Source organism: Aphelocoma coerulescens, chromosome 3 (genome assembly GCF_041296385.1).
Source record: "Aphelocoma coerulescens isolate FSJ_1873_10779 chromosome 3, UR_Acoe_1.0, whole genome shotgun sequence".
Taxonomy (NCBI): Eukaryota; Metazoa; Chordata; class Aves; order Passeriformes; family Corvidae; genus Aphelocoma; species Aphelocoma coerulescens.
This window is the reverse complement of record NC_091016.1, coordinates 23,568,895-23,593,842: the sequence shown is the minus strand read 5'-3', so window position 1 is coordinate 23,593,842 and position 24,948 is coordinate 23,568,895. Positions and strand designations below refer to the sequence as shown.

Here is a 24,948-nt window from a genome sequence, read left to right as displayed (position 1 = left end):
GGGGAAGGCAGGGTGGTGGCATCGCAGGAGGAGGGTCTCACAGGTCATTTAAAAGACCAGCTTGGGGGATGCCTTTGAGCCTAAAAGGAAATGCACTCCTGTGTAGGCAGGTTAATATCCAAGTTTGCAGAGGAGCTCGATTCTCAAAACCTTATTGGTAGCAGTGCTAAGTACCACACAGCATTTCAGTGAAACACCAAGAAACTTCTTTAGATAACAAAGGCCAAGCCTAATTTTCAGTGCTTGCTGGACCAGGCCCAAAAGCTGAAATAAAGGCCTGACCCCTGTGACATACACATGTGACCCATTCCTCTGACAGCTTGTGGAGGAAAAGGCTGGAGGTATTGAGCACGTCAACACTTACCTAGGTTTGGAGGGCAGGGTGCTTTCCCATAATCAGAGGGAAGTGTTGGAATGTGTTGTTGCTATGTTTTTTAAGTCCTTTTGAAACTGTGGCCCTAAGGAAATGAGGAAATACTGAGGATGAGGTTACATTGTTATTATTATTATTTCACATTTTTTGAACACGGGATTATATGGCTGGATTCATATTATATTAGCTTTCTAAATCTTTAAAAACACAGGGCCTACAGTGCACACTCAATGCTTTATTCATTAAATTAATGTATTTCTATTTTTAAAAAATCCTGTCTATCTAGCAAGCATTCCTTTTTTGCTTTCTCCTGCTCTCTCATACTCCTTGTAATATTTTTGTCTGAAAATACACATGTGTAATCTTTTATACATAAAAAAAATAATTTTTGAGTAATAAATCAGTTTTCTGTGCTTTGCTTAATTTTTGACTTGATGTTAACAGCCAGTCTCTGACCAGGTTTCCCAAAACTCTAATAGAATGAGGAGACATTGCCTTAAAAACAAGTGGGATCAGTCCCTCCAGACATCCAAGTGGCTGTCCTGTTTTTCAGAGATGTATTATCCACACAGGAATGTGTTGCCAGGTGCTTCAAGTAAAAGAGGTAAGGAAGGCATGTTTCCCCTGAGAAAGGGAGCCTGAGCCTCCATCCACATACATCAACTTACCTGATTATCAGGTTTGTTGACTACAGTGGAATTGTTCCTGAATTGTGACACTCTCAGGAAGATCAGAGAAAGGCTCATTAGATTTGCTGTTCCCTAAATCCCAGCACAAGAAAGATTATGATATTGCAACCACAAGAAAGAATCTGTTTGCCACAATGACTCTGCATTGTCTCTCCTTCTGGTATTTTTTTAATGCAGATGTTAAACATTCCTGTACTGATTTCTGAAATAATGTCTTCATATATGTATTTATTTTTAAAAAACTCTTACATGTGTTTTATAGTGTACAGTACATGGCAGAAAAGAGTTGGAGAATCATCTCACTAACGTTAATTAGCCAGTCTGGCCCTGTTTCTTTTCAGTGGAAGACCAGACTTGGTTGACTGCCTTAAAACATTTCAATGCTGTTGCTGTATCTTCAGGTAGCTGCAGGGATAAATGGAAATGACAAAATATATCAGGTATTTCTTCTGACAACTGGCCTAGGAGCTGTTAGAGATCATCGCTTTTCTGCCCTAAGATGTACAGGCTTATAGGGCAAGAAGACTTGCCCTCTTGGATATCTCTTTTTCTTCCTTTCTGACTATTGTCTTATCCTCCTGACAGCTGTATTTGTCCTGATTTGACTCCTTTTCTCCACTTCTCCAGTTCCCAGGATTGCCATCACTAGCAAATTTAAATTTTCTGACAGCTCACCATCCATTCCACCAGAAACACATTTCTTCAAAAATCACCTTTTTCTTCACTCATTTTCACAGATGAGTGAGACAGTGCAAACTAGCTGACTTCTGACTGCCATCACAGTATTTCTTTCACGCTCCTTAGGCAACCACTTTTTTAAAACACTGTAAATAAAAAAGAAATTGTTAAGATGATTTCTAGATTCCAAATAATTGTCCAGTACCATACATCATGTGCAAAATGCCATAATAAGGTACACTCCATGTTGTTGGAGCAAGAACTACATGCACAAGTTGATGCTCCTGCCCAGCAGAATTTCCTCCATAATACATGGGAAATTTCACAACATCCAGAGGAATCACTTCTCTGCTCTGCTGCTCCTTGAATAGCTACTGAATAAACTCCTCGACTCATCACTGTGAGCTGAGCAAAGAGGATGCCCAAGCAGCACTGGAGTGCAATGCTGTGCCAAGCACCCTTTACTCTGTGTCACAATGGCCTCTAGTGGATTAGCAGCAATTGACAGACAGTTGTATCATCCACCCCCACCTAAATTTCCTTTATGGTTTCCTTCGGGGTTAAGGGAGGGCACCACGCAGACACGTGCACCTGCTGCATTTAAAGTCAGAGCTGCAGCAGGGGTGCCACAGAAAGAAAACTACTGTCTTCTCCCAGATGCTTTATCAATATCCCCTCTTGCTTTATCAATAGAGGACAACTGTCTTCTTAATGAAAAAGAAAATAAAATAACAAATTCATTTCTAACAGGCTTATTTGGCTTTGACTCCTGCTGTTTTTAAGGTTGTCTGATGCAATTCCATTGGTATTGCTTCTTTGAGTTTGTTAAGAACAATGAGTACAAATTGAAGAGATGAGGAAAAATTCAAAGGAGAATGTGTTTTGAAGTCAGCAAATGTTTTTCACAATACTGGCTTTTAAAGGTCCACTGTTTTGTTTGCGTAATTTATGCTTCCTGCTTCCTAAAACGCACTGCCTTATCACTGGAGGTTTTGTGCTGCCATTTGTCTGGTAATGACAGAGCACGGAAAGCGTTGCCAGCCAGATTCATCCTGAACTTCTACCTGTTAATCTTCCTTTCAGGAGTCAGCATGGACTTGTTTTTCAATAGTGGCTCACCCAGGGTACAACCAGCACCATCCCCGCCTCCAGAGAGCTGCCACAAGCGTAGCTGAGACTGGGCATAAACAATCTTGAGGAGCTTTCTAATATGGGTTAGGGAAAATAATGGCAACTTTTCAGAAAGAAAAGTTGAGTGAGCAAGCCCCTGATTGTCAAGGTCCAACCTGATCAGCTACTGCAGTGAGGAAGGTTTTTCTCCCCTCAAAATGCAGTATGACATTCCAATGCACCTGGTATGCTTACATAGAAACAGAGAAGAAAAACCCTGGTTTTGTTAAAAAAAGAGAATGCTTTATCATTAGCTTCACTGAGGTCTTTGAAGGCATTAATCAGTCTTCTTGCAAGATACCAACATGACTGAAAGAAAGGAGAACTAAGCTGCTGCTTTTGCAGTGGTGTCTCCTTTCTTTGGCTGCAGGATGTCTCAGCTTGTTCTTAAAAGTTTGAGGTACAAGTCAAGGTGAAGTGTTGTCCTCTGAAGAACTGTGTATGGTCCCTCCCACAGCACTGCCCACAAAGCTCAACACCAGGGATTTTCTATGGGCAAATTGACCACAGAAGTGGAAGAGGGAGCAGCAACCTCCTTTAGGAACTCCTGGAGCCTGGTGTAGTTTATAGTGCCTTGTAGGCACACTCAGGCAGATCTCAGTCTTACGCAAAGCCCTCTGCATTGTTCAGATTCAGGCAATGATCTACAGAAAAAGGCAAGCCTTTAAGGAAAAATGGCTTTTATCTTGGCTTCAGGAGCATGGAGGGGCTAACAGTTCACCAGCAGCTGCTCCTGTTCCACAGTGACGGTGATGGACACAGGGAAGGCAAAATGATTGCACTGCCTCTTTTCCTTGGTAGTTTGTCTGGCTTATAGAAGGTGGTTTTCATTCCTGTGCAACATGCTTAGATGTAGGAGCCAGTATAAACACTTATAGGTGAAGCATCTGATGTGAGAAACCCCTTACAGCAGGTATATTGGCAGGGAACATTTTCACAGACCTATGTCCTGGGGGAACTTGCTCTAGCACAGATGCTCTCTATTTCCAGACATCTTGGGAATCCCTCGGAGCACATGAGGGTCCTGGTGCAAGTCAGTGCATGGAGCAGCATTTGGACTCTGCAAAGAAGGCTGCCATGCAACACAACTCCTTTAGACACCTCAGATTGCTTGCAAATGAGAGAAGCTTAACTGCTTTGAACAATTATGCTCCCGTGTTTGGCTGTTTTGCTACTGAGACAAGTTCTGTGCTCTGCTTTACCAAGGAAATGAAAAACCTAAAGCCTTAATTTTCTATCAGAGGGCCTCCACAGCAAAAAGATAGAAGAGGAGAAACAGAAAACACACAATACAAAGGCAGGCTTGTGTCTTTGCTGAATATTTTCATTGTTTTCCCTGGGGGGCCAGTGGGTTTTTACACACAGCACTAGCACATTTCATTTTGACAACAAGTCAGACTTTCCAAGTCACTACACCTTTCACAACACGCTGCAAACTGTCAGTGTGGTAACTTCCTTAAGTTTAATGAAGTTACCTTATGAAATCTCTTGACAGAGCTGGTCAAAAACAAAAACAACCAAAAAAAAAAAAAAAAAAAAAGAAAAAAGTCATATGGCTACTCAAAAAATAAGAGGAGTCCCTAATGAAATGTGATACATGCAATCTGGAAAACTTTTGAGGGGAGAAGGAAGAGTTGTGTGCTGACAAATGGTGCAAACTTCTGGCTAAGATTAGATTTCTGCAGGCTGGATTTAGATAACTGGCTCAATTTTCCAATGCACTGAATGCCTGCCATCTCCCAGTATTGGCCTCCCAAGCCACAGGTAGATCACTAAGCTTGTGAAATCCAGGCACTAAATTGGAGCCTAAATAAAGTTCCAGGGCCGATATGTTCTAGAAGGCTCAAAGAATTGTTGCTATTTGAAGCCTAAATCTCTGGGAGGTCTTTTTGCACAGCCCCAGAACTGTTTCTAAGCACCCATTTAAAAAAAATCAAAGTCAGTCTAAATTTTTTTATGGTAGCCACAGGGTGAGCGTAGAGTGGTATCTTACCATTCACCATACAGCTGAAGAAATTCCAGGATAACAGTGACCAAAATGAAAGCATGTCTGTCAGTGACTAAAAGCAGAGACACACACTTAGACCAGATTAAAAAAACATATATAATTTAAGGATTAGCAGGCTAGCAGAGTTGGAAGGATTTCAAGCTCTTTACTGGGCTCAGGAGGAAATCTCTTTTAATATTCTGTGTCATTCAGAAGTAGTCAAGGATTAGTGGTTTCAGAGGAACAGGTCAATACTGATGCATGAAAATGCTGAGGAAGGTCAGCACTGTTTGTCCTGGGTGCTGCAGAAAGGAGCAGGAATTGTATTTTTATCTGTACTGTTTGAAGCCAAAAAGAATGTGTAAAAGGAGAGACTCCTTCTGACAAGCTTTGTTTAAACTGGAACTTCGTTAATTTACAGATGTCTATGCTGAGAAAATCTGCTGCCTGCTCTTCAGTGTTTTTTTGATGTTCTCTCCATTATGGTCTATTTTATTTTTTTTCTGTAACTTTGTGTAGATTATTCCTACACAAGAGATCATCTGGGTAAATCCACATTTTGATCACTTAAGGACTGTTCATGTGCCAGATCTCCTTCTCCTCCTTGTTGCCTTCAACAACAGCAGGTCCAGGGCCCTGTTCATTAAAAGCTAGTTGAAAACTTCTAGCAAAGAGGAACTTTAAAACAAACTCAGTCTTAGGGACAGTACTTGAGGTTGCTAGCAAATTAAATATGGTTTTGGTTTTTTGGAGGTTTTTGTTTTGTTTTCAGTAATTGAAACAGCAGGGCTTGGTAGGCTGCTTTTTCTGGTCTTTGACTGTGGATGATTTTGCTGAAATAAAAAAAGTATGCATTTTTTCAGAGAAAAAGAAATTTAATTTCCTGAACAGTTCTATAAATGATTGCAGATCCTGATCTGGGCTAGAGAAAAGCCCTTTGGACTAGTCAGGCACAAGTGGAGAACTGAGCCATCTTCCTGATAAAGTCCGCTCAGATCTTGGCAGGTGGTTTGTGTACCTGGAAATCAATCCCACACTCTCAGGTTTTTATGTGCCAGCTAGTGAAACCAAGAATACCATGTTTCTCTTAAAAATCTTGTGCTTACATTTAATCTCTGTTGCAGTAATAGCTGCTAGGAGGGGGAAGGAGAGGTTAACAGATGAGCACGTATCAAAAATGGCTTTGAAGAAGGCACAATTGAAGCCCTGATTCTGTGCTGCTGAAGTTTGCAGGAACCCAGCCTAGGGGGATGGAGATGGAGGCATTAAAGACATGATCAGCAAAATCGAAGTTCACTGTGCTCAGGAGGCAGAGCTTTTTTAAATCTGAAGGAAAAGTAAGGGGAAGGAGACAAGAAATTCTATGAGTTTCTAAGTAAGGTGCAGCCCTCACTTTGCAGCTCTGTATTGCTTGAATCTATGAATTTATTTCATATCAGAGAAAAACTTTGGGTGGAAAATAAGGTGAGACAGCTTTCTCATCTGCAACCATCTGATGCCAGGTCTGGTCTTCAGCAGCTGCTTTTTGAGGAGTTTCAAGTCCATTCTCAGTTTCTAGTCACACATCTCCCTTTTGATGCTTTTCTGACAATGACAGCACAGGCACTGGAAACTCCTGGGGGTTGGGATGAGTTCCCTTGGCAAGCAGTGAGTAAGATGTCTTTAGTGACCACAGCCTTTTCTGTGAGCCACTCTGACTTTCTGTGGGTAAAAGGAGTCACAGTTTTGCTGTTTAAGCAGCAATGAAAAGGCTGCCTGTGTCCCAGCTGGTTGATACTTGAACAATTAGACTCTGTATTTATCTCCTTTACTAAACTCAGTCATCCTGGGTATGATGATAAATAAACCCTGATGAAATACTGCCTCATTTGCTAAAAGCTTGTTTTAAGCATAGAAACACTTTTGTCAAAGTGCTCTTTAACCATAGGGCTGAGCTCCCAAGCTAGCAATATTTAAGAAACTTTACCTTCCCCTATTTTTTTAAATCAATATCCTCTATTTACCATACTTATTCACATGGGAAGGACTTAGTTTTATAACTCCAATTTAGCATAGAAGAACACTGCTTTTGAAGCCAATGTCAAGGCATGGCAGAAATGGGACATGATCAAGCTGTTATTCCACATGGCACATAATCATAGCTGCTGCTGTGGTGATAGTACTGAAAACAAGGCAAAGAGGACAGAAGATAGCTGCCTAGGGGACTATTTGTTATTGTGTGCAAGCTTCCACATCATGTGGTACAGAGCCCAGAGATATTGCTCTGATGGAACTCTGACAGGGGTTCTGCCAGGTAGATGCTGGGACAAAATCTGACACTTGAAATATATTTTCTACTGGCTGGCTCCAGACACCTTCAGCTTCCCCAAGTTAACTTGTACTTTCCATTTTTTGCTTCACTAATCCTTCTGTCTTCCTCTTTTGTTATCTGAATGAATCCAGTCCATGACACTGAGATCTGGCCAGATGGATTAATTCAGGAGTGTGTTTATTTGTATGCAAAAGTCTCCGTCCATAAATTAAAATCCTCTAAAAGAAGCATGTGCAGACACACATGCTCTCACACACTTATGATTTTTCACACCCTGTATAAGAGAATCTCAAGCACTTTACAAATCTTTAAGAGTGCATTGCACTCCCTTAAAATGAATAATGACTGAGAATATATTTGTAGGACCACAGTTTGGCCTGCATCACAATCGCATTTCCATGTCTGCTCTAGGAATAGCCCGGTGAGATTCAAGAAGTTCATTTAGTCTGGTAGTCAATCAAGCCAATTACTAGAAGATGATCAATTGGCCCTTTTGAAGTATAAAGAAATGCAAAGCACCAATATTCTTTATTCCTTCTATTAGTTTTTAAAATTATTATTTCTTCTTTGTGTTTCTTGTATTAGCCTTTCTCCTCTAAAGAGAACAGTTCCAACCTTTTCAGCCCTTCCTATCTGGAAGTCTTCCAGTAATCACTGTCCTCCTTTGAATAATGTATGCATGTTCAGCATCAAGTTTAAATTTATTAGGATGTGAAGAAAAGATAACATTTCTTAAAAAAATTAAAAATATATTAATTTGGTATACAAAGTCGGTATTTATAGGGCATGCTGCAGAATTCTGTAGGAGCCACAAACTGAGGGAGTGCAACACTAGCACTTGGATGTTGTACAAACCATCACTCTTTCAGAATCAATTTGTTAAATACCTAATTCATGACTTTTGAAAACCTGGACCTAAGTGTTTGCCTATAGATCAACAGAGGAAATCTGCAAGAGAGTCTGAAATAGATTTCCAGTCTTTTCTTTCCATTGCTTGCTGTCTCTCCAAAGCATTTGCAGCTCTGAAAGCCCAGAGACAAACTTGTAGAGAACTCTCCCTCTCTCATGGCAGCACTTGACCATAGAACCAGTCTCTCCAGGACAAAATGAAGATGGGACACGGTGGTCCAATATATCTGAGCCTAAAATGGCACCTGATTTTTTTTTTAATTAATATTTTTTATCTCAAAAAAAAGCATAAATGGAAGATGAGCTCAGTCTTTAAGTACTTCCAGGACAGTTCCATCTCATCAGAGTTGGTGGAAAAATTCTTAAAAATAAGTATGGAGTTAAAGTGACATATTTATGAGGCGAAAAAATCCATGGAGAGACTGTCACAGGGATCCCTGTTTATTAGGTAAGTGTTCTCACGCTCTCATGACACATCACATTCAGGGCTCACTCTGGGGAAAACCCCAATTTGGAATCATGATGCACTCCTGCCTATTACAAGAAACCAGTTTACCAAATCTTACATTCAAGATAAGCCTTTTGTATTGTTCTTCTTGGACTCAAAATGCCCAAGGGACTTCAGCAGGTGTTTGCTCCATAAATGTGAGGAACTTCTTTATATTAAATTTTGAGGGAAAGATCACAACAGAGCCAAAATCAAGACAAAGTCAGGGCAAATAAAGCCAAAGCAGACATACTAGAGAAATCTACTCAGAAAGATTTAAGTGGTGTAACCTTAGGTACCAATAATTACACATAAACCAATTTAGAATAGATTTAAGAATTTGGGCAGCATGAGGGCTTTGAACAGCATAGATGGACTTGCACGTCATGTTTTGATCTGCTAGACCAAACGATGACATTTGGTATTGCAAGTAGTTTTAGGGAGCAGCTTTGTAGCAGAGTAAAATTTAAATGTGGTTTCTATAATGCAGCTTCTACAGAGGTGTCTTCTCATTCCTGCCTGTGTGTGACCACCATGGACCTTCAGTGTGAGTACCATCTGAGTTTTTGTGAGGTACCACTCAGGTTATGCACATCATGTTGCCATGGTTAGAGCTGTGTGGTACAAGGTTCTAGGCACCAGGAGAACTGAGGCCATTCAGCATTTTGTAAGGGTGCTAAAAGTGGAAAATTAGGCTTTTGTTAAATGGCAGATAGTAAATCTCTGTTAGAGAAGAAGCCCTGCTCTCCTTGTATTTAGAAAACTCTGAAGTTAGTCCTTACTTAAGCTTCATGCAATATTGCACTCACGTTTGGATACTTCTTAACACTTGAATGCAAAGTAAGATGGAATAAATATTTATATCCACTGCAGTGCAGAACTGTGAGTAAATTCCTACCCCAGAATTTGCCTTAATGACCCTTCTCATGTCACTTGACATTTCTTACCCTATTTCTTCATCCAAAAACACTGCAGATATTCCTTTTCATATCACTTGCATTGGTGTAAATTTGTCATTTACCACAAAGGTCTTTTGCAGTGAGAGAAGCATCAGTTTCCTCCTGCATTTGTAACTCCACTTTCTAGTTTGTCTCTGCTTGCATATTTAAAAGAGGAAAATGACCCTTTATTTTTACTACCAAGGAGCCTGACAAGTCATGAATGAAGGGTAAAGTCAAAGAGCCAAATGAAGGCCTTATTAATAAAGACCCATGGGGCAAAAGTAATTTTTTTTTTCCTAGGGAAAAGTACATCCCTGGGAAATAAGGATTTCAGAGGAGTTTTGTCACTCATAAAGAAAGCGTTCCTTTCTGATGAAAGGCGATCTTTCCAGCAGATGTGCTACAAGGGTTGGTGAAAAGACTTCATATCTCTCTTACTTAACAGCATTTTAATGCATGTGAATAGGTAAAAAACACATTTCAGATTTTGGTGACTAAATATTTTTGGATAAAACAGATGAATAAATCTCTTGAGTCTGAGCCTGATCTTCCATCAGATTCACACTGATATCAGCAGAGCTACTTCTGTTTTTTGCCAGAAACACAGTCACATAGCTGTAGCCAGAGGTCTGGAAAAAAACCCTGAAAATTTTCAGACAGAAGCTAAATTCATTCTCTGGCCCTTATTTCAGTTATCTTAGCTTTCACAGCTGTATTTGGATTCCTCTTGCTTTCCATTACTCCTAATGCCCTACACTTCAGTAGTAAGGGAAACCCTCGGTAGTCCCCCTGGTGTCAGATCTGCCTTGGCAGTGCCCTCTCCCTTGTGAAGCACATGAGCTGAAAGAATGTTGTGGAGATGACAGGAATGGATCTAGCCTTGAGATCAAGGCCATAAAATGAGGGTAAGGCACAGGACTGTGGTCAGTTTATAAACAGAAGAGCAGCAGAAGCAAGGCAGGGCAAAGAGAGCAGTAACTGAGACTGAGTGAAGGGGCTCCTGCACCCGGGCACAGTATTGGTGCCTTGCACGGGTGTAGGGTACCCACTGGGACCTCCTGGAGGCACAGCACCCTGTAGGAACACCTACCCTACTTCTTAGGGCATTCTCAAGCCTAGCTTCCAGCATTGTACTTCAAGTGGTTCTCCAATACAGGACTGGCATTGCTCAGACTGAGTAGAAGGCATGAAACCATGTACTGGGTCCTTTATTCTTGCATCACTCCCCTCTTGGCCTGGCATATCCATGTGAGCCAGTGCCATAAAATCTTGTTCATAATTTTTGAAGTGGCAAATCTCTGGTAGCTCTACTTGCATACATACACATATAATTTGTAATGAACTCATATTATCCTATGACTTCACCATAAACTTAGGTTCACTTTTAGCAAGAACTGAAATTTGCATATTGCAGCCCATTTTAATCTTTTTCTCTAACTGTTCCCCTAGATGTAAGTTCAGGAGGAAAAAATTCCACAGCATATAAGAACTTTTATTTTTTTTATATGTGTGCAATTTCTTATATTTATGGTGCAACTCAGTAAGAAGAAAAGATTCTTTAAGAAGATAAAAGCTACTGCATAAAAGATTAATTTGCACAAATGTTTATCATCTGGAATATCATCTGCCTTTCCCTTTTTTTTTTTGATACTTTCAGTGCAAACAGATGTCTAAGGAATCTCCCTTTTTTGTATTTTTCAGCAACATGTTATAGATATTCTATGTGCAGTGAATGGAAGAAAAGCAAAACTGACTTTTGGCAGCTTCAGTCTATCAAGTTCATAAACTTTACTGTGTCTGTCTTGTCCAAGATTAGAGACAACCTGCTCCAAGTCAGTTTCCCATTTGCACTTAATTAGGGAGTTCATTTTAGAGGTCAATGAAAAATAGCAGAATACGTTTTCATAGTAACTCTCCACACAATAAAATTATTTCTCAGGCACTTGTCCAATTTTCTCTGGAACAAGGGCAAAAAAAGTGGGGACACAAAATAGAGTTATTGGATACCTTATCTGGAACTACCCAGCACGTTGTCCATTATCCAAGGAACACATAGTACATTCTGGATCTGAGGAAAGAAGCCAAACATTGCATCTTTTCAGACAATTTTCCTATGCACACAGCTTCATTTTCTCTAACAACTGGGACAGATATTTTGGAAATGTTCTGAAAGGTAGGAGACAGTCTGCACAAGAAGTTCCTCAGTATCAGCCATACTTCCATACATTAGGATTGCTGTGGGTAGCAAGGTGTCCTTGTGGGAAATGCTGGAAGGGTACTTGGATTCATGAGGATGCAGCAGTGAAGAGAGAGTTGAACAAAACAGGGTGGCTTCACGCTGCATCAGGGTGGTGGCATGGTTGGCAGGAGGAGGAACAGTTGAAATGATGCTCATTAGCCACTTCATAAAGTTCCTCAGAGGCACTTTCTCATGAACTTACTGTTATCAAGCAGATGGGGGAGTGGCCAAGTTTTGAAGATGTACCTGAATGTCTACTAGAGTCTAAGGGTGCATTGATCCTGGATTTTGAGCTGATGTCAACTCTGTTTTACAAGTTTTCTTGAATAAAAACTATTTTGTAGAGTATGAAATGTCTCCTTAGACCAAGACATTCCCAGCAATTCTTGGTCAGACAGATTCACCTCATGCACCCAGTCAGTAGAAGAAACAACAAAGTGCAGGAACTTGACATGAAGTACCTTGAATTTGATCTGGGTGTGGGGCAAGGAATAAGATAATTTATGCTTTGTCATAACCAATGGCCGAGTGGTTTCGGATTCACGTACATGTAAGTATGATTTCTTGGACCAAAATTTGGCCAGGTAGGTACAATCTTCATTTCTCTACTGTGGTCCTTGCAACCGTGAAGAATGTCATACAGGAAATCTCTATTTGTGCTTGGTCTTTGCATATTAAGTGCTCTAATTAATTAATTTTGAGTTAAATATTTTTAAATTGAATGTTAAAATTAACCCATCAGCCCAGGTACCAAAAATTAAGTTCCATTAATCACTTGTACACCATAAGAGTTATCTTTCCTGTGTTTACTGTATGCTTCTACAAGTGTTTTAAGATGTTGGATGTATTTTAGTACTTTTTTTAGGTGTTTTTACTTGTACTTTGGTTCCAAGGCAGATTTCAAAACCCCAGTTCCAACAAACAGCCCAGCCCCCACAGCCATTACCCTGTAAGTAAGCTCCATGGCAACCTGAATTTTAATGACCCTTATCTCAACTAATACCACCCCTCTGACAAGGATGAGCCATTGGTGGACAGAGATAATCTGTCAAAGGGAAAACACCAATCACCTTGAACCGAAGGGGCGGGCTGTGGGCAGGCTGTGGGTGGAGCAAAGGCACTATAAAACAGGAGCATGAGAAAGGCACGCCCCATTTTTTCTCTCTCCAGCTTTGGTGAGGTAGAGGTCAGTGCTGGGTAAGCTTTACTCCTTTTAAGGAGCCTTTAATAATTTTTACCTTTGACTTTTGGATTAGCTAAAAGTCAGCCCAGCACTGCAAGTTCTTCCACCAGAGGTCCAGTGCTGTCTAAGCCTGAAGATCTCTAATCCCTGCGCTCCTGGGGGATACCTCCTGAGCCACTAGGATCCCAAATTTTTATATTTTTCTAATTTCTGTAATTTTTCAATTTTTCCATGTTTAATAAATTGTTTTAATTTTTAACTAAGAGTTGTCTCATTTCTCACAAAGAAAGATGGAAAGAACTGAGAAAAGCCTATTGGTTAATAAAAAAATTGAGCAAAAGTGAGTTATCATTTTCATACATGCATGCTTTGACATATGGATTACGATTTTTTTTTGGCATTACAGGAGATACATTTGACCCGTGCAGAACATAGAATCACAGAATGGGTCAAGCTGGGAGGGATCACAGTGGGTCACCTGGTCCAACCTGTCTGCTCAAGCAGGGTCATCCCAGAGCACAGGGCACAGGAGTGTGTCCAGACAATTCTTGAATATCCCCAGTGAGGGAGACTCCACAACCTCTTTGGGCAACCTGTTCCAGTGCTCAGTGACCTGCACAGTAAAGTCAGTTAATAAATGCTCAGACAACCTGCACAGTATCCAGATTACTGATTTGTGCTACAGTGAACATTTTACAAACACATTTACTTGTCATTTTAGATGACATTCTTTTCTAAAAAAACTAGTTTTTATGTCATAGAAGGCATGAATCTTAATTCACTTTGGGCCTCATTGTTTGTCTCTTTGCAAAGACCATAGCTAAAAGTTCCAGTTACCTGGAAGCACATGAAACATAGAAATAAGTGTAACTCATACCACTGTCTCAGACTCCTGCCTGACAATAGTTTGCTCCAAAATGGAAACACAATTATGTATAAAGAAATTCAGCAGCAAAGGCCTCAAAGATAGATCACCTGGGGACAAAGGCAGCCTAATAAACTGTGGCCAGAGGAACTTACTTGGTGGTTCCTTTATTTTTCCTTTTTATTTTGGTTTTGTTATGAAATGGAACACAACATAGTAGTTTTGTTTAGGACACTGAATCAAGACAGGCCATAACTGTTGTAGGTGCTTCCCTTAACAAGGTTTCATTTTCTTTTTCGGCTCAACATATTTCCTTCTGAAGAAATGATGGAAGATGTAAAGAGTGGTTCAAATCATCTTGCAATGCTGTATCACATTCAGTCATTTACACTCTCAGTCATGTCAAGCAAACAGACATTTCAAATTGATCAACACAGTAACTGAAACAGTAAAAAGAACTGGAGGTTATTTTGTCAGCAATAGTGCTCCTTATGAGACTGAACAGTAATGCCTTAAAATGAGATGTATCCAGGGAAAGCAAGCTTCCTGAAAATGTTATAGCCATTACTTTAAAACAATATCATTTAGCCTTCACTCTCTATTCCTTGTGGGTTTTCAATTCCCTAGAAAACCTTGTTTCCAACACATCTTTGATCCTGGTCTCCAAACCTTGACATTTTCATTTTGCGAAGACTGGATATACAACGAACTAGTCAAGAATAGAGCTAGGTGACCCAACTGGTGCAAATTGGTGCTGCTCCATTGCCCTCCACACTGATTTACAGAAGACAGGGATCTGGCTGAAAGCCTTCCAAAGCCTGGTTGCTCTGCTTTGCTGTTTCATGTAAACACTTAGGTCAGTTTTAGTCTTGCCTCCTAAGGACATGGCATTTATGAGATTGTGTTCTCTGCATGTGTTTGGGGGTGTCAGTGCACAAGTGAGTATTTGCCTGTCCTTCCCATCAATAACTTTTGAATCTGGCAGTTCAACTCAATAGAAACTGGAGAGGACAGAAACTTTAAAAGAGACAAAAATTCCATGCTAGTGCTCTTATAGAGGAAAAGCTAATTAGCTGAGTCCTTGTAGCATTCAAAAAATTTGCACTGGCAAGGATGCCTTGGACTTGACTCCATCAATTCTGGACCTCTTGAAGCCACTTTCTCAACTAAGTGGGTTTGCCACATCAAAACTTGAGCATTCAAAGCTCAGATCAACCCTGTTTAACTGGGCCAGTGTTTCTGAAGAGCTTGGTTAGCCTGGCTGTCTCTATTTGCATCAGAGCATATGTACACTAATTATCACATCTGGCTGAATTCCTTAATCCTCACCTGGCATTCACAAGTTTAGCACCACCACTGAAGCCGCTCCCTTTTCTTCCAGCTGTTGAGCAAAACAAAATCAGGCACAGCATTTCCCATGGTTTTGTATTCAGTTGCATTCATTTGCTTCTGGTCATGCCAAGGGTCTCACACAGAGAGAACAGAGGACAAAGGGAAAATTATGGATGATAATTCACAAACATCCTCATAAAACTATCCATATGATTCCTGTAAAAAAGCAACAGTACAGAATGATAACTACTTCACTGTCAAATCTTTGGGACTAAGTGATCCTTGTTGGGGGGGCTATGTAGACGTAACAGGCCCATTGCTTAATGGACTGATGCATTTAGAAAGGGTAAAAGAGAACTGGAAAAGAGAAGAATAAAAATTATGTGAGAGAAAAATCTTACCATTTGCCAAATAAATAAATAAATAAATAAATAAATAATCTTTGTGGTTGTCAAAAAAAACCCACCCCACACCAAATAAACAAGACCCAAGCTGCTAGTTAAGCTTTAAGCTAGTTAAGATAAATGGGGAATGGGGAAATTATGACAAAATATAAAAATGGAAATGTAGGATATACTTGAATAAAATATGATCTAGAACTGAACAGTAATCTGGTATGCAAACAATGCATTTATGAGATTCAAAAGACCGTGGGGAGAAAAGCAATTTTTTATTCCCCACTGAAAAGAGAAGAACAGGTGGAGCTCTTCAGCAATCCTTTTTATTTACTTCATGACGTAGCTTATGTGAAGAAAACACTGAGAGCACCCTGACCCACAGAAGTACAAAAGGCTCTTTCCATGTGATCAAGGCAGCTCCTTTCTTTATGAAGCAGCAGGTAATGACAAACTCAACCTATGATACTTCCACATCCTGAAGTGTTTTGCCGAACTGGGAATCAGCATCTTATGGAAACAACATTTAGATCGCGTGTATTTTTTTTAACCTGTGGACACCATTAAATTAAGGCTGAAGCACAAATTAGTCCTCTTGTGATGACTGCCTGATGAGGAAATGGGTGTGCAGTGGCCAGACTGTGATCCTCTCTATTGAACTTACCCCTCTCCCGATTCAAGCAAAATGTGAACAGATCTTTTTCTTGCATAGCAAGACTTGCTGATTGCTCATGGTGACCTCATCCATTTGGCAGACAGTTAAAACTTTTTAAAGGGCCTACAAGAATAGTTTTATGAGGTTGTTTGTGAATTAGTATCATTCCTTTGCTCTTTGCCCTCTGGTGTCCTATTGAGCTTGGGCCTCTGGTTAAGAGTTGGACAAAAGGAGCTCAAGTCAGCAGAAACCCCTGGGAAGTGCTGTGCCTGCCTTTCCTGCTTTCTACAGCCATAGGTCTCCTGGTTGTTAGAGTTTTGAGGATGAAGCTATGCCTGTTAATACCAGATAAAGATGTGGCCCTTTAAATCATGATGCAAAGTTTGTGAGTACAAACTTTCCTGTATCTTTCGACACAAACAGGGGTACAGAGAAAAAACATGTGATCTATACTGAGATGTGCCAGGCCAGATTTGACTGAACCATTCGTTGTATCTATAGGTAATCAGTACTTTTATAGAAGATTCAACATTCTCACTGTTCAGAAAGAGAAACTGAGACAGAGGAAGCTGAAATGACTTGTTCAGCTTGGTCTGCATGTGAGCAGTTCCTATTTCAGAAAGAACAAAAATGTTTGAAAATAAAACTGAATGCAAACAAACTGCAAAACAAGTATTCTATATCTCTTTTAAAAATAAAGAAATGCAGGGGGGAAGTGTAGTGCTTTAGCCTCAGAGCTGCCTGGACAGCTGGACATTCTTAGGATGAGGAAGGTACAGCTGATGCAGGTGTTTGCCTCACCTGAGCTGAGTGCTGAGAAACCTCAGGTCACTTCTTTATTTTGTTCCTGATTTTCTGGGTAAATTTCAAGACCTATATTTGTTCAGCTCTGCAAACAGGTTTGAAATTAAAGGCACCAAAATACTCAAGGATGTGAGTTTTCACTTCCCCGAACCTCGGCTCTGCTTGGGTGTAATGGACATAGATACACTGCTGTACCTCACAGTCATATCAAGCTCAAATATGTTAAAATACATTTTTTTAACCTTAGATTTGAAACCTACAAGGAGTTTCACATTGATAAGAAATTTGCAGGAATGAAGGCACAATTCTCCACAGTTGTCCAGTCATGGTTGGATATCTAGGGATCTTTCATCAGCAAATATTTAAATGCACATTAACAATGCAGGGGTGCTTTGATGTGACTGAGAACCTTAGGGAAAAAAAAATATGAATATTTGTCCAGATAATCCAAATTACTTGGAACAGCAAAACTGAACTATAAATTGTCAAAATTTGGTGGACAAACTTTCTTGCAAGATGTCCAGTGTTCCCAGGAAGAGGAAGAAAACAGACTGTTTCCTGTTGTGGCTGTCCTTGCAAAGCAATGCAAATGCTGTAAGAAAGCTGGTAGCTTGCACAGCAAAATACATTGCACAGCAAAATAGATTCAGTTCTGCAGGAAATCTCTGAGATTCTCTGAAAGGTCTATTTAGATGAGAAAAGATAGGATTTGAGTGAGTTAAAAATATACTGCGGAATGCAATCAGTGCAATGTTATTCATTTTGATATTAAACGAGATTTATTTGACAGTAACACCATATGCTCAGTGGTGCTGTCCACAAGATGACAATTCCATTTTGTAACAACTGTTGAAGTTCAAAAATTGTTTTCATTCGGCTTTGGAATAAAAACAAAAAAGCCTTTTAGATCTTTATGGAATGAAATTGCACTGAAATGGTTGATTTCAGATAAAAACTCCAGCCTTTTCTTTTGTAAGGACTTTTTGCTTCTAATGGGTTCCTTGGTCACCCAACAGAGGACAGGAGGAAATGGTCTCAAATCACAGTAAGGGAAGTTTAATTGGATATTAGTAAAAATTCTTCACTGAAAGAGTTGTGAAGCATTGGAACAGGCTGCCCAGGGAAGTGGTGGATTCACAATCCCTGGAGTTATTTAAAGGATGTGTAGATGTGGTGCTTACAGACATGGTCTAGTGCTGGTGGCCTTGGTAGTGCTGGTCTAGTGGTTGGATTAGATGATCCTAAAGGTATTTTCCAATCTAAACGATTCCATGATTTTGAGGGACAGGACCTTGGAAGAGGGCTGGAAGACCAGGGGCTTGGATAACCTGTAACTTTTCAGAAGCCCTGATACTATTCAGGGGCATTGCTTGGTGAAGCATCAACCTGCTGAAAGTATTTCCATCAGCACTAGTATTTGGTTCTTGGGACTACTAAGATTTTTTCATCGATTAGGCATGACTGTAGTATGTGAGCTTTGTAGAGGATGAGAGTGGAACCCTTTTTTGGTGGGAAGAAGAGAAACTGACGATTTTGGCAACAGGAGAGCTCTGGAAGCAGCTGAAGTGAACATGGCAAAAGTTGTGTGCTATTGCTAAAATGTCCAGCACTGAATGTCTCACAGTGCCAGTGCTCAAAAACATCAGGACAGTTTTAGAATTCAGTGGATGAGAGGGAGGCAGTCTTTACTCTCTCTGCCTGAGATTTTCTTTCACGTTGATTGCAGACTGAAAAATGTAGGCACAAAAATGTGCAAATACCATTTTTCCATTAAAAAAAAGTGGCAAAATACTTTTTTTCTCATAGACAGTTGAAAACCTGAGTTTTCATCTAAAATACCTCCAACTGTGAAAACCTCTGGATTGGGGGGTATTGGAAAGAAGGAAGTTTCAATTAGGAAATGCTGCTCTGACATCTTGTGGGGATTAGTTGCCTCAGGTATCCATGTGTGTGAATGGATGAGCACATTCCCAACTGACTGACACTGTGCATTCCTCCCAACCTGCAAGCACTCCCTGTCTTGAAGGAAGGATGTCATGGTGCATTGTGGCAGTCCTTCCTGAGGATGATATTGGAGATGGTGTTTAACTGGGACTTCCAAATCCTTGACAAGATTGAGGCAGACAAATTACTTTTCCTGTGAGCTGCCACAGTAACATCTTTTTAGGAAAAGATTAGCAGAAAGTATGCATTGTGACCAAAAAAAATGGTTAACATACAGTCTGCTACTGAAAAAAAATGTTTGACAGGAATCATCTTTTTTTTGACCAGTTCTGCAAATAATTGGAAATCTGTGCTATGGGATTTTGCTGATTCTTGTAGGATGCCTGTAACCAATGAGCCTTCAGCTCTTTGGGCTCTCAGCAGTGCCCTTTGCCTGCAGGATTGTGCCCTTCCCCACCTCTCTGCTGCGCTGGTGCTGCTCACAGTCAGACACAGGGTGCCCTGTTTCCCAGAGCACTCACAGGCACAGGTTCTGCCAAGTTTTTAGCCAGACCAGTTTGACACTCTTGGCTCTGGCTGTCTCAAAATTGGGCACATATGGTTAATAGGCAGCAGCACCAGTGGAAGAGTGGTACTTGCTTTGAACTGGCAGGTGACAGGAGCAGAAGTATTTGGCAAGAAAGGCCCCTTCTGATGGTCGTGTGTGTGTGTGTGTGTTTGTGTGTGTGTGTGTGTGTTCCAATACTGTGTTCAGTTTCTCAGCAAAGCACACAGACAGAGGAAGATGCCTGTACAGCCACAACACCCTGCACCCCCCTGACAGGGAGCTGGGATATTGCCTGGCCCAAGGGCATCAGACAGAGGACACTGTCACTGGTACCCAAGGAAGTCCTGCCCTTGCAGGTGCAGAGGTGTGAAAATTCAGTTTGGTTGGTGGAGAATGTGTGTGTGTGTGTGTGTCTCGAACTGCCTAATAAATACATTCATCCAATTAAGAGGAACAATGATTCATTAACAAATCAGGTACTAAAAAATTACTCATTTAGGACAATCACTGCAACTTCCTCAGCTTTTCACTTCATTGCTGCTTATGCAACTAAAAACAACAAACTAAATGGAGACCTTATGGGCACCAGGGACCAATTAATGCCACGTGACTTCCTCCCAGGCTTCCATGAAAATAACTGTATTATAATGGTCTGTGATATTAATATCGGCTTTGGGAAAGTTAGGCAGCAGCTCCATAGGGAAGGATGTAGCATGAGTAAGCACTCTGGAATGTGCAGTATTTGACAGAAGTGGTATCTTTTATAAGTTGCATCTCTTCTTTCTATTGAAGCAGAAAAGTCAGCTAGAAAAATACAATTGCCTGAGGGAGTCTGAGCAATTATTTTGGGGGGGTACCATTGCAGTATCTGTTGCAATAAACTTCAGAGCCTCCCTGCTTTTAATACATTTATCAATCTACAGATTAGGTCTAAAGATTAAATTCTGAGGTGAGTTTGGGATCCCAAATTTATATGGCTTTGGAGTTTTACTTTTCAGGTTTTGCTCCCTCGCAGCTTAAATAATTGTGTGGATTTGCTTTTAATCTCGTGGCTATGTGGAACCCCACCAGATTTTTGCTGCAGAGTATGTGGCTCATGGCTGTGAAGAAGCAGCACCTCAGCAGATATAACTGCTAAGCTGTGTGAGCACTGCTTCACAAGAACTTACTTTGCTTCTTAGGCTAGCCTGGCTGGTTTGAAACACAGTTTTGCTATTTCAAACTGCATCTTTCACTGAGACATGTGAGGGATGGAATTTAATGCCCTTCTTACATTGGCGATGCACAGGTGATGCAGAGAAGCCCTGGGCACAACCTGTGGATGCCAGCGGAGTCAATGTGGGGTACAAGTAGTAATCTCCCCATCTCAGTCTGCCCCTTGGACTCCACATTTCCTCCTCTGTTCACTAGGCACTGTGCCTGTGGGCTTGTCCAGCCATGGCTTTCTCATGCTGGACTTTTCTTGAAGTGGAGGCACACACAGAGACCACCCTACCCCTGCCACCAGGGCTGGGCAGTTAAAAGGCAAAGGCACTGGGTAAGAGCCACCAGCAAAGCAAGAAAGCACCACAGAGCACTGAGATCAAAGGTCTGGCACAGAAAGAAGCAGCCACAGCAGCCTGGGAGGGTGCAGCTGTCCAGCCCACATCCACCCTGCTGAACCACGTACCTGATTGCAAAGGACAGACAAAATAGTTTCATGTGCACGTCAAAGCACTGAGTGGAAAGAGTACAAGGAAAGCAAGCAGGAGGAGAGTGTGTTTTAATGCCTTTCATGATAACTTTGGCCTCAGTTTCTGCATCCCCACAGTAGGAATATTAACTCCAAAGATGCAGGTTAGTAAGCAAGAGCAGACAGGGTGAAGGCAGGCTAATAACTGAGCATGATGTGGGTTAACTGGAAAAGTGGATCTAAATAGCATCACATTTGGAGGAGTGATTTGGGTTAGAGGTTCAGTTCAGCTCAGCTCTGGAAAGTTCAGATACTGGTTAAACTTTGGATAAACTTTTGACCCCTTTTTCTTGTAGAAATCAGACTGGAATCACACAAACACAGACTCTCTTGTGAGCTTTCCAATACTGCTTGTTTTTGACTGAGCCAGTAATAGAACAGATTTCTTCATGATACTCCTGTATTTCTACTTTCAAACTCACCCAGTTTCTTTTTCTTTTCCAAACCTGAGACATTTTTCATTCTATTCCATATAAGATTTGGATGTTAGCTGAGGGCAAGTCCAGCTCTATCCTGACTGATTTTCTTATCTCTGGGAATAACTGTCATCTTTGTTGGCTTTTTTCCCATCCAGTGTTAAATATTTTCATTAATGACAGGAGAATTAGTCCAAAGACAGAGATTTTGTTTCCCAGACATCAACTGTTTCTCTCCTCCCTACCAGAAATGCATGGCTCTGGTGGCCCTCATCCTGGGCAGCTCTGCATCACCTGATGCTCTATAATTTTTTCATTCTTTCTCTCCTAGTCTTCCTCATCTGGAGACTGCCAGCCAGCTTTCCTGGCTCTTTATGTCTTCTGCTCCTTTCTCTGTGCCCCTGAGTCCTCTCTCCTCATGACTCATGAACAGAAGCTCCCACCAGTTACATGTGCTTTCCCTCACCATTGCTAGCCAAAAGGGGAAGAGGGAAATGTCTTCTGAAAATATCAGCACTTTCTTCAAACCCACTCAGATCATCTGTTTGCTGATTCCTATCCTGTAGCCTGTGACCTCAGCAGTGCAGGAGTTTTAGTTCTGTTTTCTTCATCAGACTGATTACATTGTCAGCACTTAAAATAAACAGGAATTAATAACAGTAACATTAATCAACACTTGGGAGTGTAACCACCCTTATAACTGATGGAATCAACTGGTAGGTGATAATTAGAACCAGCCGGAAGATTTTTCTCAAAACTTACATGTAAACTTCCTCCATGTTAGAAGCCACACATTAAAATACTCTCCCACAGCAAGAAGATTTCCTTGTTCTTTTTTATATCCTCACAATGTGGAAGGTCCTGTATAGACCACAAAAACAAAGTAAGGGTATCCAACCCTCACCAAATATTGCTTTCACATATTTCTGGCTCATCCAGACGTAGAAAACCCCAGAAACACAACTGAGCTTGAACTTTGGAAATTCTGAAAACTGTTTTTCAAGCCCAAGAGAGGAAGGAGGAAACATATCTGAGCTCTTGGGTTCTTCTTCCAAATGGATGTTTCTGTGGTTTCTCTGCCAGGGAATGCTGCAGTGACTGGGACTGGGTGCTGACATCCGTATCCCTCGTGCTGCTCGCTCCACCTGGGTGAGGAATTCAGTGTCAACATTCAGCTGGGGGGGGAGGGCCCAAGCCCAACACTATGCTGTGCACCCATCCCTGCAGCCAGAGGCCAAGTTCAGCTGTGCTGGAAGTACATTAAAATTATTTAATGATTTCCATTGCATCCAAGCTGTGTTTGCCATCAGAGTAACCCACGTTGTTCAATTGTATAAAGGACCAGATTTAACTGAGGGGGTTCCCTCAATGGAGGTCAGGGTAGTGACTAGAAATGGCTTTGATTTTGTGCTTCTGGATCATTTTCTTTCCCTTCTTCTTCCTCTCTTTAGATAAGGTTTTTTGGCACTGCTGTTGGTTGACGTGAGGAGCATATTTAAATCCTACAGGCAGGAGCAAGATGTGAGCAGCCTGGCTCAGGAAACAAGTGTAGCAACTTTGCAGTGGTGCAGGGAACATCATCTTCAGAATGACTCGGTGTTGTGGCTTTGATGATTTCTTCAGACACTGTAAGTAGACTGACAAATTGACTTTCAAGTGAAAGGTCATTGAAAAGAATTGTGGATAAAAGCATCTGGATTTACAATTGAAAAACTACAGAAGTTCGGTTTACAACTCTACAGGGTTCTGTGCGTAGGAGTTTCTATCATATAATTTGGCAGCTTCTTCTGCCTCCTGATTGGGGTTGCAGAAAATAAAAATTCCTTGTGGTTTCTTTCTTTTTTTTTTTTTCTCTTTTTAAACACAGTGGAGAGTTGTGGTGTTTTGGCAAGTCTGATACAAAGAAATATTGTACTGGCATTGTCTCATATTGTAGGTGACCTCAGGCCTGAACTATACAAGGGAAAAAAATAGGTCTCTGTTGAATAGAGCACACATGTGCTTGAATCAGATTATGGAGGGAGTGTGAAAAGCAGAGCACACACACACACACGATACATTTATTACTGATGTTGTAGGCTTGAATGTAGCACCCAGTTCTCATCCTGGGATGCAAATCAGGAGTAGATATGTGGTGTTAAAGCCTGCTCTGCTCTGGTATATGAGGTTCCTCCTGATATTCCTCTCCCTAAGCTCACAACTATAATAAAAGGGTATTTGCAAGACAATTAGGTGGCTGAAATTGCTTAATCTGTCCGAACACTCACAACACATAACTCCACCAGTGGGGCGGTTGCCTTTCAGAGTGTTTGTGACAAGAAGTTTATGGACCACTTTTTTTTTTCTCCCCCTTTCAGGAATCAGGATGGGAACTTAAATCCTGGAAATCTTACCAATAAAAGCAAACACTGCATGCAGAAAGGCTCCCTAGCACTTCCTCCTCCCTTCCCCTTCTTTGTGGGACATAAAACTAAACTAAACAGAGATTTGTGCCTATCAATATTGACTTGACTGATTTCCCTTTTCCTGACTTCTCTAATCCTGTGGTAGATTTTCTGTGACATTTGCTTCCGGTAGCAGATTCATATGAATGTTCACTCTAGAAACAGAACATTTCCAAATGTCTATTAAAAAGCAAAACAATGTGGTGAAGAATATAATGGGGAATGTTTTTCTGCACAGTTTAATTTCAGCAGCTTCCGCTATTTTCTTTCTACTTGAAAAAGTAGTTTTTCTCCAGTATGTAAGGGTTTCCTTGTATAAGAAAATTTACTCAATAGAGCTATTAAGGAAAATAGTGCACCAAGGCTCCTTGCACTGTCTTCTTTGCAGGAATTAGTCACCCAATATGCCCTGAAGTCCAGACTGCAGTCATTAGCAGAAGCCTGACAACGAAGGTTAGTACCTAGGGTGGAGCTGAGACAACTGCACTCATTTCCTTCTCTCCATCAAAACATTGCTTTGTCCTCAAGGAATAAGACAGGGAGCTGCCCTGATTTTGCTTCCAGATGCTTCTCTTGGTCTTTACGTGACAGGAACTAGGCCTTGGAGCAGAACTCCTGCTGTTGGATAAGACCTGTCCCTGTCACATTAGAAATATCAAGTTGTTGCCAAAGTGGAGAACTGGATTCTCTAAGTTCCTCCACTGATAGCAGAAGAAATTTGAGCAAGGTGTTCTACAACCACTAGAGCTAGAGTGGGAGAAGTCCGCCTGCTTCCCCTTCCTCTCCCTTGTTCTCTCTCCTTTTGATGCATTCACATTGCACAATGTGTGCTACATCTGTACTGCAC

The 24,948-nt window shown here is 41.0% G+C and overlaps 1 long non-coding RNA gene across 1 annotated transcript; it reads right to left on the bottom strand.

Moving 5' to 3' along the window:
- Window positions 1-385: 385 nt before the first annotated feature.
- On the bottom strand, window positions 386-11,615 carry LOC138107796 (uncharacterized). Its single transcript, XR_011149705.1, has 3 exons — window positions 11,553-11,615; window positions 1,776-1,886; window positions 386-458 (listed from the first exon to the last, which is right to left on the bottom strand). It is a non-coding gene; the product is annotated as an uncharacterized lncRNA (long non-coding RNA).
- Between the last annotated feature and the right edge of the window lie 13,333 nt (window positions 11,616-24,948).